Source organism: Fundulus heteroclitus, chromosome 13 (assembly GCF_011125445.2).
Source record: "Fundulus heteroclitus isolate FHET01 chromosome 13, MU-UCD_Fhet_4.1, whole genome shotgun sequence".
Taxonomy (NCBI): Eukaryota; Metazoa; Chordata; class Actinopteri; order Cyprinodontiformes; family Fundulidae; genus Fundulus; species Fundulus heteroclitus.
The window spans coordinates 23,851,202-23,866,031 of NC_046373.1; the positions used below are offsets into that span (position 1 = coordinate 23,851,202).

General features: G+C 38.0%; 1 protein-coding gene across 5 annotated transcripts in view; it reads left to right on the forward strand.

Annotated features, from left to right (window-relative positions):
* Positions 1-14,830, forward strand: part of LOC105918472 (semaphorin-6D) — a 206,955-nt gene that overhangs the window by 62,140 nt on the left and 129,985 nt on the right. The gene's annotated exons all lie outside the window — the stretch shown is intronic.

Sequence of the window (14,830 nt, forward strand, 5' to 3'; positions counted from 1 at the left end):
ACATCTAATGAGCTGCTGTTGGCATTCTGGTTTCTGATTTTTATGTCACATTGTGTGACCTGAACCCAAAAACTGTGAATGAATGGATGATATAGTTTAATATGTAAGTTTCTTCTATTAAACGTCAAATTATATCTTGATAAAGCAATAACAGATATATCTAGATGTCAGGATTTTATCCCAAAAGAAATGGTTGCAGTCCTTCGGATCTTTTTTCTTTAAAAAAAATCTACCTTTAAGTTCCATGTAGTAAAAGTAGTTTCTTGCCAATCCACCTTCCTTACACGCGTCCATTGTTTTCCACTTATCAGAGATCCCTCAAAGTTACTCTTTCTGGGGGATCGTTCTTTGGCCAAAAGAGATATTTAGTCCCTCCAGCGAGTTCTGAGTCTGGCCCTGGGTCTTCCCCCAGTGACAAACAATTAGCCACCATTTGTTGATTTCCCACAAGGTCATTGGTTAGTGGAAACATTGTATTATTTTGGAGAACTTATTCACTTTTGTGTCCTTTTTATATTTTGTGTAAATAAATTAAACACCCCGTGTCCTTCTCAATTTTCTTTTGTTTTTATGACTTGAAAATTTAATCAAAGCTTTTATTTAACTGATCAACCTTAAAGACAAGAAAAAAATAATCAAATTCAACGCCGCGTACTTACAGATACTTCCCTGGCAGACAATTTTGAGAGGTCTTTTTTTTTTGTCTTGGGCTTCTTTTTTTCTTGGAAAAAAAAATTTTGAAGAGGGCATATTTCTCCTTTTGTACCAAACCTGAACTGAACTGGGATCTTAAATGTAAGGTAACTACAGTGTTGACCTGACATGGGCTGGATACCCGGATCTGGTTAACTCTGGTATGCCAAGGTTTCAAAACGTTTCAGACTGACACATTCTCTGGCATATTATTAAAGAACATTGTACAATAGGAAAGTGGGATTAAAAATCTTATTGAAAATATAGCCAATACCCAAAATATTACTATATTTGTCCTGTTATTTGTACTGCTTTCTCTCTTTCCTGATGTTCTCATTCTTGAAACAATTTGTATTTTTTATAGATTGCCATACAGTGAGAATCTCATACCAGCCCAAAATGGAAGCTTATATGTACCTTTTCATCCATATTATCCATATTTGTAGAGTCCATCGCCTCAGGGGCTTCACCTCCCTAAAAAAAGAGTCTAATTCCAGAGAAATCAATTGTTTAAACTTTAAATCTGACCCTGATCACAAACCGGCTAACATTATCCCAATAGTTAAAGGTAAATGTTGATCTGATGACTCTTAGTATGAACCAGGTGTGATTGCGTGCCAGACAACAAGCCACCCGGGGTTTCATGTCCCTGGTAACGAGATCCTCAAACGAGCTCTTGAGTTAAACAGTTTCTTGTTCTTTACACCTTCTGTTTCCTAAACTACCTAGTCTTTGACCATAAAGTGGCCATCAAAGACTTCAAAACTTCAAAAACAGACCCATTTATATTTTGATAAAAAAAAAAAAGGATTTCCGTTAAATGACAAATATACAACTGAAAGGTCTTTTCGTGCAGTGACATTTTGACACCGTGCAACTTTTTTTTGATAAATGCTGCTAGCAGTGAGCAGTCTGTCATGTTTAGCCTGCGGCGGCTGTGGCTGTGAACAGGCCAGGCCAGCAGGGCACCCACTGTGACTCATTATATTATTGTATTCTTAGGGACTCAGCACCAGGTCCCTGATCAATAATTTATTCACACCTTCCTGTCACGTAAGCATGTGTCTTTAGTCTTAAATTATTTGTGGTTTTAGGCCCTTTCAAGTGTTCATATGCAGAGAGCTTTGTGTATAGCAGGCGATTAAAGCTTTATTTTTTGTTTTCTAGACTGGCTCTGTAGCCATATTTTGCAAATTTGTGACTCTTGCTGTTGTATCTATTTTAATATAATGTTTTTTGTGTCTGTTCAGAGTTATTTTACCGTACGATGTGAGATGACTCTTCCTGCTTCCCTATACAGTACAGATGGCTCAATACAAACCTTAAAAGTCGAGCTGTGAGTTTGTTGTCTAATTTGACTGATTTTGTGATGTAGCCATCCTGTTGAGCATCACCTCAGATGGAAAATCATTCTGACATTTACAGCAAACTGAAACGGTGGAGAGGAAGAACAGAGTGACAGTGTGAAGAGGCTACTGTTGCTGCTCTGCTGCTACTTAAACACAACACTTCAGGGCTTCCTGTCATGGCGTGACAGGAAAGACTGCGCCATGTCAATGATTTATCCTCTTTTTTTGCCCTTCCAAAGGAAGGTAAAGGCATGTAAACTTTTGCTTTTCATGCAGATGCAAACTTTGGAGCACAGACAAAGTAACACACGGAGACCTGATGTGCACCATTCAAAAGTTTGGACATTTTGAGGACTTTTCATTTGCTACTAAAATAAAACTCAGTTTTCCCATTTCTTGTCTTCTGAATGCATTTATAACAACATACAGTCATTACTTTAAGACGCAGTGTTCTGTCAGTGTATTCGTATTCATACCCCTTGAACTTTCTCACATTGTCACATTAAACTCTGAGACATCAACATATTTTATCAGGTTTTTAAACAGACAAAGTGCCTCATGGTTGTGAAGTGGAAGGAAAATGGTCTTATGTTTAGCTAACTCTTCAACGCAACTCACGTAAAAGCCACACAAATTATACCTCGGTTTGTGGTTAATTGTAAGGAGATTTAAAGGTTATGGATACCTTTGTAAGGCACTGTATTTTCAACCTGACCTGAAAATCTTTTCACACTTTTAAATAAAAAAAACAAAAAACAAAACACACAATGAATGTTTCACTAAAGAAAACGAGAGAAGCACAATGAGACCAGAATGTGAAAGATTACTGATTGGACCACGGAATATGGGAGACATTTGACGGTTGGAAATCTGGATTGAAATATAATTCCTAATGCTTTAATTTTGCTAGATGTTTTGTAAAGTGGAACAGTTGTAAGCATTGTTGCCCTAGAGAAGGTATCAGGTTCATTTGTATGTTCTCCTTGTGCAGTGCATTGGTTTTTCTCCATCTTGGCCAGTGGGGGTTCTAGACCAAATTTAGCAGGGGGGCCAGGGTGGGGCCAGTGTTTTTTCACATGGGCACAGAACAAAAGATTGGGGTGGAAAAAAACTTAACAGGTCAACATTTCATTGTTTAATATATTAAGTAAGCCAAAGCGGCAATTGTGGCTCTGGAACTGCAGGTTGCAGACCCCTGATCTTTTCTCAATACAGCGGGAGCTTAACGTGAAACAGCTTAATATTTAATTATTGTTATTTTTTTATATTTATTTTTTTATTATTTTGTTATTTTATTATTGGGTAAAAACATAAACGAAAAAAATACAACTGATCCAAATGACCAGTCAGTCACGGTATCTTTGTCAGCATTTATCATCCTAAGAAATGTAATATCATGTTTTTAGTACAGGGGCCATAACAGGGGCCAGGAACAGTTCTACAGGGGCATAGGCCCCTGTTGGCCCCTGTCTAGAACCGCCCCTGATCTTGGCTTTCTACTACACTCCTAAAATATGCACACATTGCCACTCAACATGTACACACTCTGTAAGTGTGTACATGGTAATCGGCCCTTCATGTTTCTGTGTTGATGGACTGATGACCTGCCTGCGGCGTTCTCCATCTCTCACCTGTTGACTGCAGCAGATGGGCAACAGCTACCCCTGGAAAACGGAGGGATGTTCTGATCAGAGCTGGAGCTCAGTGGCAGATAAACCTGGTCAAACAATGCCTAATTGGTTTTGTAAATGTCAGACTGTTTGAGATGCAGTCTGATATTTACACAGCTCCTTACCAGCATGTGGTCAAAATGGTCCTGCATCGAGAGAAGAGAAAGGACTTCATTGATCGCTTTAACTGGTCATTCTACATCAGTCGTGTTTATCCATATGGTTATTATTTCACACATATGCATTCTTCAGAATGCATATCCTTCAGAAAAAATTCACACCATTAAGAATCCATTTTTAAATAAAATGGATGGAGTGTTTTAAGTTCATCAGCTTCAAGGGACTTCTAATTAGTAATCCATGGCTTTCTCTTCCTCGAGGTATAAATATGAGACCTTTTTATTTCACTAGCCTCAAGGCTGGACAGTTATCCATGTAAATGTTGTTACCATACACAATGAGCAGGTAAGTAAGAGAGGTTTAAAAGTCTTTAAAATCAGTTTGAGATATACAGTAAATGTTGGGATCTTTTGATCACCAACTCTCCTGAATTTCCATAATGTCTTATAACATGACACCTGGTTGTTTTTGAGTGAATCCTAAAAAAAGGAAACACAAAATAAACTTTTCTTTTTGGGTTATCACAATCTAAATAACTAAATCCTTTTGATAATCCTTTGGTCCAATTCTCAAAAGGGGTTATAGACAGTTTTTATAGTGTTGATTGCAATCAGTAAAGCAACAGTGATTTTCTATTCTTTTCCCCCCAGTTAGTTCTTAACACTTTGTTTCCCCACTGGGATAAATATAGACAAATTAAAGTTTGGGAAATTATGCTTCCCAATTAAAAGCTGAATTTATTTTAATGCCTTTTTAGAGATCTTTACATCGATAATTAGAGATTTCACTTTAACCCCAGATAAAAAAAAGAAAATGACTGGTTTATGCTTGATGCATCTGCGAGGTCCGCACGGCCACATTATGTCATTTTGGCTCCCACGGCTCGCCACGTGGCCAAATGTTTTTGCTCTGTTCGTCTGCGTGGTTAGGACATGCAAGCGCTCCTTCTGCCGGAGGTTCTTAAATATAGACATCTTTATGATTCAGCCCAAAAACATAACCATGATAAATGAATTGTTTACAATTCCTGGACAGAAATCACCGTCACTCTTGGAAGAGAGGCTTAAATGTCGGAAACAACTGTGTAGAGTGTAGGAGAATAGTGCTACTGTGTAGAAAAGCCGTAGGGAGCATATTGCTGCAGAAGTTGTGTCGGCATACCTCATTTCCACGTGGAATGTATGTGCGTCAAGCATTAAGCAAGCTTTACTCCCCGAGATCCTTCCTACTGACCTCTCGTTATGAAATAACTTCTCTTATTTAATTGGTCTCTATTGGCTCTGTCATATGTTCAGAGATATTGTTTAAAAATCATATCATCCAAGGGAGTAATGACAAGAACACATTTCACTCCTAAAAAAAACTAGTTCTGACAGTCTATTACTTGGCATATAAAGATAAAAAAAAAAAAAAATAGCAATTTGGATACAAAATAGAAATGCTTTTTTATAGAACTTTTTGTTTTATTTGTAATTTTCTTTTCTGTGAAATGGAAAATATGGATCCTAAATACAAAATGGTTCAGATCCTGAGAGCTTTTCCTTTGAGCGCATATTCACAGGGAAATGAAAAGAATCTTCTCTTATTTAGTTTTGTGAGTGCCTCCTTAGGCTCTGTCTGCCATTCAAAGGTTTATTTAATAAATCAGATTAAAAAAAATTGTCTCTTCAGAGAGTTTTCAGAAGAAATGACTGCAGGACTTTTCTGCTCTTAAATAATAGCTTGTGTTAGGGGAGGGAGGTAAGCCAGCAGCGACCACGAACTGATGGGATTTAGATCACACCTGTTTAAACCTGCCGTTAAACAGATGAACGGCGTGTGCGCTTGTATTAACTTTCTGCCCTTCACTTACCCGCCGCTCAATTTGGACAGCGGTGAGGGATTGCGGGGAGATCTGATTGGCCGTTATCTTATTTGGCAGCTTTAGGGGGGCAGATTAATTTGGAAAGACACACACAAAAACACACATTTATGTGCAGTCGCAACACATTTCCAAACCCTAGGCACACGTGATCGTTCTTTCTTAAAGGGAAAACGTGTTTTCTGATTTTAAAAATGACATTTATACATAAAATAATTAATACTGATTTAACAACAAACAAACAAACAAATTACTCTTTGCTTCTTAAAAGCTGTGCAATAAAACAGGACCTTCAATAGAGATATGCACAATGATTCATTTGATTCTACGTGAAATGCCACCACTTCCTCTCCTTTACTTCTCCTTCATTCTCCTCCCTTCATTTCACACTTGTTAATGTTTATAGTTGGCTTTATTTTTAGTTTGTGCCGTCTAATCAACCGTCTCCCTCCCTGCCTCTCACGGCCCATTTCTGCCTCTGTCAGTGCTAATTGTCCGTCTGATGTGTCTGTTTATCGGAAACAAGGCAGCAGAGACGAGACAAGCTGATGTTTATAGTCCAAGCGGCATGAAATAGCTGTTTCATAATATAACTGGGGAAGACCTTGACATATATGTTTGTGTGCAAATGCGTAACCCCACCACCCACCCCACAAGCATTTTGGAAACAAATAGGTAAGTTCTCATAAAGTGGCTCTATGCTGGATTTTCATAATCTACCTTCGTTCTTTCTGTGATATTTAAAAATTCCCTCAGATCATCAATAGGTCTAAATATTGTATTTACGAGGGCACGCTCCAGTTCAGATCTGAGATCAACTGTTGATGAGAAGACTCTATGCTCAGTGCAGCTCTTCTGGATCAACATTAGTATTAATGAGGCCTAATTATTGTCAACAAGCTGCAGCTCTAATGTGAGACTGAGCTAAGCAGCTCAAATGCAGAGATCCTATTGATATTGAAATTATAGCCGGGACATTCAGACTTTCAATGATGGTTGTTCACAAACTCCTTGATGCAACTAATGGATGTCTTTATTAAGAGGTGTGAGCTTAATGCGCTCCAAATATTGATTTCCTGTGTGGTTGCAGTAGGATTTTTTTTTACTTTACTTTCCATGTATACACAAATAAAATCAATCTATTTTGGATACTTGCTGGAGGAAAGTGGTCTCTTGGGAAGAAATATGTTTTAGCAAATAGACTTTCTTGAACCCTTTTCTATTCAGCTAACAAAAGGGAATGAATTTCATGGACTAATGAACTGACTGCTTTTTGTTTGGGAAACCCTGCTGCTTTCATCACGTTTTCTGGTTTCCATTTCACACCTTTGCAGTTTAAAAAAATATGCAGAGTCATTTCACTTTAAAAAAGAACTTGCTGAAGGTGAAGCTTGTGGCCAACATTAAAGGGTTTGGTTGTGAATTGTTCTTACTTTGCACTGGCAGGTGACCATACTTGCTGGCATTGTTATGCTCCTACGTTGCCATGTTGTATGGATGTTGGTCCCTGTGTGGTTGGCTAAGTGCTGAAACGGCAAATACTTTACTTTGAAGTATACTCTATAGAAGGATGGGTCTAGAAGTTTACAATTTTCTGAGACAACGTTATCTACTCCCAAAGTGAATGGAGGGGGACAAAGAGCCAATGCATCACAGCCTGTGGTTTTCATCCAGGTCATCAGAAACTGGAACTCTTTTACTTACCAAAACCTAACCGTCAAAGTAAATAATAAATATGTATAGTAATAAACTACTTGTCTTCTGGGTTCAATTAGCAACGTGACTTTGTGAATGGAGGAATTCATTTGGGCCAATTAATCCAACACTGAAGCTTATACCCTGTTTACACTACCCTTTTTTAACCGTGCCGAGACCGGTCCGAGCTCGGTAAGTGAGATAACTTTCGAGTGTAAATGGATCGCAAACTGAACTGAACCGTGCCAGACACAACCGGACTGCGCCAAATATAGACCAGTTCGATGGGTGGGCTCGGCCTGGTTTTCCCTGATAACAAAGACCGCATGAGCAGACCGTGTCATCTCCTTACAGTCAGCTGACTAATTTTGAACCTCAACGTCTGTCGTTTCTTGCATCTGTAAGCCCTGATTAGACGTCTGTTTGTCTTATCCACTTCCCAAAAGCCGACTCCGTCAAGTAAATTCACCAAAGGTTGCCTTATTCGCCTGACTCTCCGCAAACAACAAAATATCACACTTATAACCAAGCATAACTTCCTGAATGTTATGGGCGCCGCCATTTTGATTTGCTTGAGTCCCTCCTTCAATCCTAGAGAGCAGTAGTACTGTAGATCCTCACTAGGAAGCGAGGAACCGTGCTAGTGTGATGTGTAAATGGTCATAAGAACCAAGCTCGGCACTGCTAACTAATCCAAGCTCGGTCCGAGCTCGGCATGGATCGGTAGTGGGGTAGTGTAAATGGGGCTATAGTAGATCTATGGTATGTTATTGAACATCCTTAAATCATTTTTTTGTATCCATCAATTGATGGATTTAAATACTGGAAGGCAAATATATCATTCACACTGACAAGGCTTTGCCAGTTGACTAAGATATATTTGGTCTCCGTGTAACTTTCCTCCCCCATTGTCCATGGCTCACCTTACATTTTATAATGCTCTTCACCTTGTCACTCCAGTTCCATTAAATGTGGCCATCTATCAGGGAGAAATGAACTGTGACTATCACCATAATGGTCCACGGGATAATCCGCAACTGCAATTAACTGCTGAGTTCCTGGAGAGTCCGTCTCCACCTGGCCTCCTAATGCATATGAATACTTTGGTATAATTGGGTCAGCTGGCACGTATCCCCACACAGATGCAAATATTTATCCTCCTTCAGTCAGACAGAAAACAAACTGAGCTTCATAGTAAGGTCCAGAGACGCTGCTGCATGATAATAACCTGCCGCTAGTTTTCTTTGGCAATCACTTCTAACATTCATTATTCAGTGTCTGAAGATGGTTCTAGTCTTTTTCTGCATTTTAAAATCTGAAATGCAGGATAGGCTTAATTGTTTTTAAAAGAAATGAGGTAAACAGCTGTTCATAGGAAAAGGGATAAAATCCTTCAAAGCAGATGGAGGCAGGGAGAGGGAGGGAGAGCTGAAGGGGCCGAAGCTCGTTCTGTCGAAGTTAGATTGTTGGCAGTGATGGAGCAGAAAATGGGAAAATGGCTGCAAAAGCTGACTGAGTTTGACTGCCAGGCCACTATTCATCCTCACTGAAGCAATGCCACCCGTCGTCTGGAACTGACATGAAGATAATTTAGATGAAAAGTGTTCTTGAAGTATGAAGAAAGTCAGACAGACGCCAACCAGCCAACAAACCATTACAAACTAAGCAAACGATGCTATAGAACTCTTGAAACACTCAAGGTGTGCAAGTTAACCTTACAAGTATACCAACTTATCATGATAACATTTTATTTAAAAGGAGTGCAGCATAAAGCACTAAGTAATGCTTAGCAATCTCCCTTTGGGGTTTGGATGGTGAACAGCAGCCAAGTACAGTTAAAACACTTATTTCTAGTCATCACCAAATGTTTGAATGTTTCCTTCCACCAAACGTGATGTTTTGTTGTTCCGCTGGAATTAAAAGTTTAATCTTATTTGGTGCTGATGGCTTATGTGTCAATAATGAACATAGTCACACAATGCACTAACATCTATGCTGTCAGCCAGGTGAGTTTTGCCAGGCTGGGTTCTAGATGTATGCTAGTATCAGATTCTTAAGGCATGATGACTTTGGCTAAAAATCCCATAGTTTAAAGCTTTCATGGTATTTTCACAAAAGATTAAAACAAAAGTCCATACCATGTTCTAAAAGCTTTTATTTGGAAAAAAATCTCTCTCTGTGTTTGTCTTTACCACCATGCTAATTTCATTGTTCTACATAAGTATGTAAGTTTAATTGACAACCAAAGCTGCATGCAACATTATTCCCATTGAAAACCATGTCTTGTTAAAGAAAGATGTTCCTGATTTGGCTGCATTTACAGATCATCTTTCTGTGATCATCTTCCTTCCATCTCTCTTCCTAAACCTTTCTCTCGCTCCCTGTTTCCTTTCCATTTTTGCCCCTTCTGTCCACCTCATCGATCATTAGCCACAACCTCCCTGTGGAGACAGGATCATTAACATAATGGCTTCTCAGTCCAATCATCATTAGAGACAGAGCTGCAGTAGTGGCTGTTGGGAAGTTTCAGTGCTTTTGTTTGCCTGTCACTTATCTAAAAAACCGAGGTGCAGTTAAGAGGGGGTCCAGAAAAACTGGACCTTCCAGTGGCTTATACAGGGTGGGGTTATTTGGTACAAGTACAAGTAAAGGTTCAGTGAACTACAAATAAACTGGCTGTCTGCAGCCTGGCAACTGTGTCAGACGGTGTCCTCCGGTTGTGGTGCACTGGGAGTCTGTGTCTAATGACCACAGCTAGATTAATGTCCCATTTTAATGTGTGGGGATTTAAAAAAAACATGAAAAAAAGAAAAACATTTAATTTCTTTTCTCAACTAAAATGAATTTGTGGTGTTAACATCCATCTTGATGACACCAGTTAAAGCCTAAGATTTAATGGTCTATTCTTAAGCTAAAGTGTGAGGTAGGGATTGATGTTAAAATGGTCTTAAAGTTGAAACTGAGCACTCATTTATTAAGGGTTAGGGTTGGCTGACCTCATGCTGCTGGCTGGCAAGCTTGTGTGTGCACATTGCCAACCAGATATTCCTCTGAGTGTAATTTAAAACCTCAGTGTTTTCTGTGAACTATAAAATCTAAATTCTGGAGTTTTTGTATGTTGCTATTTCAATGCATCAGCGTGGAGATAACATGAAATAAATATACACTGTACTTCCGAAAGTACTCACGTCTGCCTTCACACACAGAATTATGTCTTTAAATCAAAGGGGTTGAAATGGTGTGAAACCACCTTTTGCAGGTATAACAGCTCCATCCATCCAGAAGGTGTTCTATCAGGTTCAGGTCAGGATCGTTTGCAGGCCAATGAAGCTCTTGATACTAAACTTATCCATGTCTTTATAGACCTTGTTTTGTGCACTGCTGACAGACCAAGCGGCAGGATTCATTAGTCCAGTTTTTATTGCTCCAGAGTACAGTGGCAGTAGGTCTGGGCAATATGGATAAATAATATCTTTATGTTTAGACTGAATGCCGATATATATTTATCTCAATATGATTTTTTTCTTTTCATAAAGTAATTATAAAAAGGCATCTCTAGATCACAGCTCATCCCAAATGTCTCACAGGCAGATTTTTTAACAAACAGCTGCAGATAAATGTGAAAAACTGCTGAAAAATAGCCTGCGTGAATACATAAAAATATAATTCTAACTCAACATAGACCATCATGATATAGTCTGATCTTATAGATCTGATCTTTAAAAAAATCTTGATATTTTCAAAATCTCTAAATATTACCTAGCCCTAAGTGGCGGCATGCTTTACAACACTGCTTCTTGCTGTTTTCCATTGCTCTAGGTGGTGTAAGGCTTGGATGCATCTTCTTCGCCATTGAAACTCATGCTACGAAATTTTCTCAGTGCTGTTCTTGAGTTAAATTGAAGACCAAGTAACATTTGGAGTCCTTCGATATGGATTTTAAAATTTTATCACGATATGTTGCGGTAGTGTTCTGATAACGATAAAAGTGATGATATAAGACTATTTACAGCTTTTTTGCAGTCTGTTTCAGGTAACTGACTGGCTGTGACTGCATTTCAATATAGCCCAATAAACACAAATACTGTCATTTGAAATGTAACATATATTGAAACAAAATTCAAAATGTCAAATCAAGACTCTTCCCAAACTGATCACTAATTAATTATATTTGAATGTATTTATTGATTGAACAGCAGCAAAAACAGCAAAAATTAAAAATCCTGACAATATTGGCAGTTTTGGGGTTTTTCAGACACCACTGGAGTTGGAATTTATCGTTATCAAGATAAATCCAAATTCTTATCATAAGAAATTTGTCACAATAACAATAAAACGATACAATAAAGGCCCAGCCCTACCTTCAGCTATTGATTGCATAAAGTTGCTGACCTCTGCGCACTATGAGCCTCAGCACCAGATCATTCTGCTCAGTCATTTTTCCATGCCCTCCCACTTCGTGGTTGTGTCGGTGTTCGTCCCAAACGCTTTTATGTTATAATAGCACTGACATTTGACTGTCAAATATTTAGCTGCACTGACATTTAATATCTAGACTTTTTACACAAGTGACTTCCTGTCACTTTTCTGAGAGCAACCAGCTCTTTGTAAAAAGGATTGCATGCTGAGATGCTTCATTTTATACATGTGAGCCCATGGAATTGATCGGAAGTCCTGTATTTATTCATTGGGATAGGTTGGTGAATCCGGTAACATGGTATGGACTATTTTAATAAAAGTTAACAGAGTAAGTTTGAAATGTATTTTTATTAAGCCCCCTAGCATGTTGGGAGGGGGGGGGGGGGTGTAAGTTGGTATGTTTTCTTTTTTAACTAAAATTGAATATTGTCCTTGGAGAGTTCACAAGGATACCGTTTAACCATGTGTCTAGTTCTTTGCAAATGCAGTAAAAGTAAGTTGATTAAGGGGAATCTAAAATAAAAGTTTGATAAAGGATGATTGCTAATATTATAGACTGGTGCACTGCTGGTATTTCAAAAATATTAATACATCAGTTCAACGTGGAGACACACAAAACTGTATTTATTTAATCAATAAGTCAAGTGCAGCACAAATTAAAAAAAATTAATTCCCTTTAGCTGTGTGGAAACGTTGCCAGTTATGACCTCTCAACTGCTTATCCTTTTTATCTAACTGCAAGCTATAATCAATACACCAAAAAACCTAAACGCTGTACGGGTGTTTAAGGATGATATTACTACCGTCTACTTTCTACTTGACTACACCGGCTCAAAGCTTATTTGAAAAGTCAACTTTTTGAAGGAAATTAGGAACTCTTCAGTCTCAAAGCAGTGGAGCTGCCAGCGCCGCTTTAACTTTACTTCACTGAGTTTTAACAGCTAATCTGCCAGATGGTCTCCTGTACTGGCGCAGAGACGGAGAATGTCCCAGGTTAACTCGTCTGAACCTGACTGAAATCAGTGAGCCAGCAAGGCAGCACACAGTTGGTAAGCTTTAACGCATCCTTTCCTCAGACACCTCTGGAACAAAATGGAACAAAACTTTTTACTTAAAAAAAAGATAATCTCACTATGGAAACTGTCCAGTCTTGAATAATTTGTGTTTGCTGTCTTTGCTTCTTAGTTTTACACTCTTAACCATTTAAGTATTTGGGGCCCCGTGTTAGTAAGCATCCGTTGTGAGGACAAAGATGAGGAAAGATTGCCAAGCAGAGAGAATTTCCCAAGATTCGTGAGATTAAAGTAATGATACAATCCATCTTTCCTTCCTCCAAGCTGTGTGTATTTTGGCAAATCCACAGTTTTGTCGACTCATTAGCATCCTGTACTCACACCTGCAGGCTGGATTTGGCTTTGAAGGCTTGACATAAAAGGTGAATCTAAATGTCACTATCAGTTACATTAGATCAGGACACTGTCTTCACAGAAGGAAGCGCAAAACGTTGAATTTCTGGCAAAAAAAATCAAGCACATTAATTTCTTGAAAGGACAAGTTTTATCTTGCCAGCATTTGTTTGTTCTTTAAGGAAGTGGCCTTGCTATGTTTCTGTGTGATATGTTTAGTTAGCAATAATGTAAGTGTATCATGCCACAGTTTTTATAGTGTTTCCATATACTTATGCAATACTTAAGAAGTATTGCATAGTTTCTAAGATTTAAATCCAATATAAAACTGGAGTTGTGAAAGTAGACTGCTCTTTTACTGCAAATGAGTGAAACGTGCCACAGTCCATCCATCAGTCTAATGGAAGAGGAACCCTAGGACACCGCTGGCCTTCCTGATGAGCTTCATCTCAGCTGTAGGTAATCAGAAGATGCTAAATTATTAACTGCACAAAATAATTTTTCTTGTGGTATAATTTGCCCTTGTTATACAATCTGTAATTCTGGGATAATACAAACTATAGCCTAAATAATTACAATTAAGTAGTGATAAACAAACAACCTCAAGAACTACAGAAAGATACTCAGATATTAATATTTTCACATAGACCAAACCTATTTATCATAGATCTTTAATGTTCACGCAATCCTGCCAAACATATTATTGTCTGTTAAGATGTAAATAACTTTTTTTTTTCATTCCAAAACCCACAAACAATTTCACAACCTCAATACACGTTCCAACCTCTCAATATAACCTGTAAGGAATATAAATATGAATGAACACTGACAATATTTTGTATTACCTCCAGCTAGTGGTATGTTTGTTCCTTCAAACGATCATCCTTGCAAGAGTTTCCACAAGAGCTTGTTACACTCAGTTGGCTTTAGTTGGTATAAAAAAATCTGTGATCTGTGATCCCTGAGCAGGCAACAAGACTTTTAATGTTTATTTATGCAATCCTGCCTATGTTATGATTCTGAAAGACACAAAAAGGACACAAACAGTCTGTTAGTGTGTACACCTAGTCTTTTCACAATTTCGTGCACAATTTGTGCTGACTTTGAAGTTTGTCCCCATCCTAATTTGGAATTTGTCCCTTTTGCATCTAAATATTTTCATGCTAATGACAGTTTTATTGCAAACCAAATCCAGATGTCTGGGTGTTTGATTGTCTGCAAGTGTCAGTTAACGTCATTATTTAATTTTTTTTCCTACCACAAAGTGGTAATATATGGCAAATAGCAAAACAAAATTTTAACATTGTTATGTATGTTTGGTAGGTTTTGTTTACTTTACCTGCTTTTAAGAATAATAATTTATCTGAAGAAAAAAATGAAAATTACATGATGTAAATATGCAAAAAAACAACAACTAAAACGGTTATTGTCAATTACATTTAAGGTTGCTTCCATGGAAGCTAATTTTGAATTGATGAAAAATATTGCATGGTTGAATAAATTGTTGCATGTATGAATATTCATGGGTTCTTTATTTATAAAAACTGACATCAACTTTGCTTTTTTGAGTTTCATTCATTTTGACACTGAGAAGAGTGGCACACACAAAAGGCCCAT